We start from the raw sequence: 6,015 nt of genomic DNA on the forward strand, positions 1-6,015 counted from the left end.
GTGCAAAATTAACTAGCCTACAGACAGAGGCTAAGCTAGAGAGAGACCGTCAACTCGTAGCGCATTTGTGAGAGAGAGAGAGAGAGAGAGAGAGAGAGAGAGAGAGAGAGAGAGAGAGAGAGAGAGAGAGAGAGAGAGAGAGAGAGAGAGAGAGAGAGAGAGAGAGAGAGAGAGAGAGAGAGAGAGAGAGAGAGAGAGAGAGAGAGAGAGAGAGAGAGAGAGAGAGAGAGAGAGAGAGAGCGCTTGCAATGGCGGACATCGCTACTGTACTGGGATTAATCTCTTCAATCATCCAAATTTGTGAAGCCCTCCAGTGTGCTTAACGCAGAACCATGAACGGCTCTCAGCTGTCACAGAAGCTTGAGAAAGTATGGCACTATGCTGGGTGCAAAAACTGCTAGACGGAAAACTCCAAAATGCACACGCCTCGGTGAAGAGGCATCAGGTATTGCCATAAGTCTGCAATCTGTGAAGCAAACTCTACAAACCATTCATCCAGCGAATTCGACTTGGTCCTGTGTCTCATTCCCTTTATATGGCCTTCTACACAGTCACAGTGTTAATAAGGAGCTTGACGCTGCAGTCGCCGAGCTAAACTCTCTTGTAAATCGTATCACACTTATTTTTGCCTCCCTTGCCAAGCTCCCCTCTGATGCCATGTTCATTGATGAAGCTCCCATCACCAAAATAGGGTTGGATCGAGCTAGCAAGGTTTTGCAATTTATCACAGGATCAACCAGTTATAGGGCACCACGGCTCTGTCTAGTGGGTATAGTGGGCCAAGGTGGGCTCGGCAAAGAGACGCTCTTGGCTAACATTTTAGAAGAGCTGCAACAATCGCAATGTGCATTCAATCATGTGGCACATGTGGAATTTGTGAATGAAAGCCCTGATAGTATGGGGATCAGAGAGATGCAATCATCCCTGTTGTGGCAATTAGGAGGTCAAGCCGCAGACTTCTAAAGTGTGCTGGCAGGGAAAGGAAAATTGAAAGAAAGGCTGGAAACTCTACAAACATCAGGAGCATCTGTATGCATCGCCATCGACAATGTCTGGAGAGCACAAGACTTGGAAGATCTGCTTCCTGCAAGATTTGCAACTCTTCTGCCATCACTCCATATTTGCATCATAATCACATCATGAGCGACGAGTACAGTGGACATACTGAGTTCTCACTGTGGGGGAAATCCTCAGGTTCTGACATTCAAGCCACCAATTCTGGCCGAGCCGGCTTCACGAGAGTTCCATATGGCATATGCCAAACGGAGGGTGTACGACCCAGTAAAGCTACATGAATTGCTGCTTGTGGTGCTTCAACCAGTGTGCGCAAACCTAGCGCCAGCTCTGATGCAAAGAACGACGGTATTGGTGCCGAGAGGGAGGACGAGCTAGTAGTTATGGGCATGACAGAGACAACTCTCCTCTTGGGATTTGACGTGAGGAAGATAGGAAGGCGCAGACGACAACTGAACATGGAGGGAAGCATGGTCACCATATGTGGATAAGGGAGAGGAGAGAGAGAGAGAGAGAGAGAGAGAGAGAGAGAGAGAGAGAGAGAGAGAGAGAGAGAGAGAGAGAGAGAGAGAGAGAGAGAGAGAGAGAGAGAGAGAGAGAGAGAGAGAGAGAGAGAGAGAGAGAGAGAGAGAGAGAGAGAGAGAGAGAGAGAGAGAGAGAGAGAGAGAGAGAGAGAACTTGAAGCTGCAGATAATGCAGGGACTAAAGGTGCTGTTGTTATTGAGAAACCCAAGCGATCTGTGAAGCTGCTGTCAACCTGTGAACTGTGAAGCTGCTGCCTGTGGAGAAGATCGACGGAACTCCGAACTGCTTTGCTGTTTTTATTACTTCGTGCTTTTGACGGTGCAGTTTTTGGTGGCTCGTGCTTTTGACGGCGCAGCTTTTAGCTTTGTAAAGCGTTGCCACATGGGTGAATGAGAGGAGAGGGATGTGAAATTGCTTCCTACGCTAACGAAGTAAAAAACGAGTGAAAACTCACGCCTAAAAAAGTGGTTAACCTTCGGAGTGTTTGAACAAATATGTGATTCTCAAGGAGAACACAATGACCTGCATAAGAGTAATGCTTTAAGACTAACCTTAAGTGGGAAGGCAGGGGACTGGTATAGAACCCTAAGGGTGGAAGAAAAAACAATTTACCCTACTCTTAGGAGACTGTTCTTGAAAGAATACATACGAGAGGGAGTGCTTTGGGGCGTAGCCTCTCAGCTCTAGAAAGCCCAACGAGAGGAAGGAGAGTCGGCGAGAGACTTTATTAGTCGCTTGAAGCATTTGAATTCTCGTTGTAATCCAAATGAGCGCTTCAATAATAATCAATTGCTTGATAGATTCATTAGAGGATTACAACATGAAGATATCTACAATGGCCTAGTAATTAGAGGTATCACCACTTGGGAAGCAGTCACCACCAATGCGATCCAATTGGAGGATAATTTAATGATTCAAGGAGAATGAGTGTTTGTTGAGCCTAAATTTATTAGCTCGCAAGCATCAGGGCATCAACCAATGACCCTAAAGCCTATTGCTAAGGAGCCAAAGATATCTGAGATGACTTTAGCAGATCTCACCAAGGCTATTTAAGAGAGTCTTAGAGACAATCATGCTCCACAAAACAATCATATGTATCCAAGAAGGGAGCAACAATGGTGCTCAGTATGCTATGGACCGCATAGTACCAGTGAATGCCCTACTTTTAGAGTAAAATTCAATGGGAATTGCAATGGATGTGGAGGCAAGCTAAGGATTGCATAATATTTAAGCGCGCGATGGCCAATAGACCAACCTTAGCATGGACAAACATACCTCGAGTGTCTGCATTGATGCCGGCTCCACCTCTTGAACAAACATCACAACACATGGTCCCTAGGGTCCAAAATGTTGTTCAAACAACACCCTTACCACCTCCAGTGCTAGGACCGCAACCACCACATCTGAGAATCACTTCTTTGAATCAAGTGGGTTGTGAGTCATCTATTGCTTGTTTGGAAGGCTATGAGGAAGATATAGACCCTAATATTGCCTATGGGTTAGATGTGCTTGAAGAAAGTCCACAATACTACATGGAGGACTATTGGGGACAAGTCAAACCTGTCTATCGAATAGTTGCTCTTGCTGCAAGAGGCCAAAATATCAATTACACTGCTAAGAGACCACCTCTTCAATGCTATGAGTGTGGAGGTCCACATCGTGTAGCCGAGTGTCCTATTAGGCTACAAAAGAACGCCACACTAATGCAAACCAATCAAGTGAGCATGTCTACAATGCCGACACTCATGTGTAATCAATGTGGCATAGATCATTTGATTGCCCAATGTCCAAATAATCCAAATGCACCGAAGATCATGCCATTAAACTTGATTGAGGTTATCGAGGAGCCATCACAAAGTACACCTATGGTACCGGTAAATGTACTCAAACGATCGATGCTCCAAAATCAAAATTATATTCTTGAGGAAAGAGACACGGCATCAATTGCCCACTCTCAAAAAAAGAAGAAAACACAAAGGAAGAGATCGCAAAAGCAGCGAAGTCAGACCCCAGTTCAAATATCAACATAGGGACTGATGAAGACCCCGTATATATGAACGACGCTAAAGAGGATTCTGATTCAGGTGAAACCATGGAGATCAAAACGACCACTAAGATAGAAACCAACAAGGAAGATCTTCATGAGCCACAATGGCGAGGATCCAAGAAGAAGATAGGAACTTGTCCAAACCCTACAGAGGAGGTTGAGCGAGTTAGCAATTAAGGAGTTCGGTAGAAGATACCCAAAGGGATCTAGAACCAGCACCTAGGTAGATCCAAATTACAAACACCGTGTTCCCTACGCAACAACAACCTCACCAAGTCCATAGACCCTTAGCAATACCTAGTGTCATCCAAGAAGAAAGTGACTTATAGTCATGGGAAAGTGGGCGTACTCACTTCTTGATGGAAAGAATGTTTACAGAGGGACTACCTGATCCTACCAAAGAAATGGAGATCCCATCTTCCCCACGTCAAGGGACTGAATCCCAAAAGGTGCCGTTAAACATTGCCAAATTGACAGATTTCATGTCTTCAGAAGTTAGAACCACCATCATGTCCAAACTATATAAAGACCCTGAGCTAGTCTCAGCTCTTCAAGCCTTCCTCAATGGAGAACTAAAGTTTGGGCTACCTCAATTTGCACAGATAGATGGAGCGGGGGAGATGGCAATAGAGGAGGAATACTTAGATCCACAACCCAACCTAGATGAGAACCTTGTTATAGAAATACCTATTAACAAGTTGGGACAATACTTTGAGGGTGATGAATCCAATGTGACCATACCAATCACTAGTAAGGGATTAAATGTGAAGGGAATCGTTGATGGTGGCGTTGGGGTTAGCATTGTGACTAAAAATTGCTGGGAAACTATGGGAAGACCTCACCTTGCGACCACAACCATAGTAGTGAAGATGGCCAATGGGTCTATGGTTAAACCTATTCGGATGCTAGAAGATCCCAAGATCAAGGTCTTTGGACATAAAATAAGGATTACCTTCATTGTTATGGATTTCTCGAAACACACTATGGCATCAGAGATGATCTTAGGAAGTCCTTTCATGAGGGAAGCAAAAATGGTGCATGAATGGTCTAAAAACCGTGTCTACCTGTAGTTCCAAGATTCTGTCATTCAAGTGGATCTTGTAGCTGGTCGGGCACATCCCCTAGGAAACAGGTTTATAATTGATCATAGATTTGACACCATAGTTGACTCGGACCCATTGCAGTATTGTTACACATGTAAAGCGGACACTGATGTTGGGGAAGATTCTCCTTATATGGATGTACTAGCTGGGATGACTGAGTCGAACAATGTGGATTGGGTCCACCTAGTAGCCATAGACACTTGGGGAAATAGAGGGACGACTTGGGTAACACCCGAGGGGGATGAAATGCCACCACTCGTACCCTTAAATATGCTAGAAGCAATGCATATAGCTTCTGATGACCTACAAGATGAAGGTTTGACTGGCATTGGAACCAGTAGCGCCTCACAAGAATATAGCCCACACGATTTAGGTTCAAAATCATCAATTGAAATTGACTCTGAGGATGAAGAATCTGAGTTAAATCTTAGTGCAAATGTGGAGACAAACCATTCAGGGCCTAGTGGTATCCCAGATGACAATCTATCTAAGGGAGCAGAAGACACAAGAAGCAATTCATCTAGTGACTCTTCACTAGAGAGCAGTTGTAATAAAAAATTAGATAAGAAGAGTAAGAGTTATAAGAGGCGACGATATCGAGAAAATGTGCGTGCTAGAATAAATGAAAATAAATCTACCGCAGAATGGCTTAATTATATAGGGGCATGTGATGCTCATCGAAAGTTGGTAGATAACTAGGGTGAATACCTTCAAAGTGTTATGTGGTGTAGCCCACAACCCATTGACATCGCCCAACTAGAGGCTACATAGAAGCCAAAGTTGGGCCGTACCATAAGGAGACGACAAAATTGAGAGTTAGCTCAACAACAAAAGGAATCGGAAGTGAAATCACAGTCCACAGAACAACAGGACCCCACAAACTTACACCCTGCACCTGAACATTTCAAATCCTATACCATAGAGGAACGTAAGGTTGTGTATAAAAAGGATCAAAGAAAACCTATCGATGGGAGCAATGGAGTCTATGACAGTCCCAACAATAGTTAAGGAAATAGAGTTAGCAGACCCAGGAGAAGAGTCTAAACCTGTTTGCGTTGCCCAAGATCTGATAGAGACTGAGGAGTGTGCTTAAAGAACTTCTCAAGGAATTCAGGTATATATTTGCTTGGACATATCATGATATGAAAGGTGTTCCACCTTCCGTGGTGCAACATACAATCCCCATGAATAGCATGGCTAAACCAGTTCAGCAACGACCCTACCCAATGAATCCTAAATATGCAAAAATAGATCAAGAAGAGATTGAAAAGCTTGTGGAATGCGGATTCATATACCCTATTGAGCACTCAGAATGGGTGTCTCCAA

The 6,015-nt window shown here is 44.3% G+C and overlaps 1 pseudogene; it reads left to right on the forward strand.

The window, feature by feature from the left end:
• Positions 1–248: 248 nt before the first annotated feature.
• On the forward strand, positions 249–1,932 carry LOC147428066 (uncharacterized; annotated as a pseudogene).
• The last annotated feature ends 4,083 nt before the right edge of the window (positions 1,933–6,015 follow it).

Source organism: Adiantum capillus-veneris, chromosome 23, assembly GCF_014529385.1.
Source record: "Adiantum capillus-veneris isolate H3 chromosome 23, ASM1452938v2, whole genome shotgun sequence".
NCBI lineage: Eukaryota > Viridiplantae > Streptophyta > Polypodiopsida > Polypodiales > Pteridaceae > Adiantum > Adiantum capillus-veneris.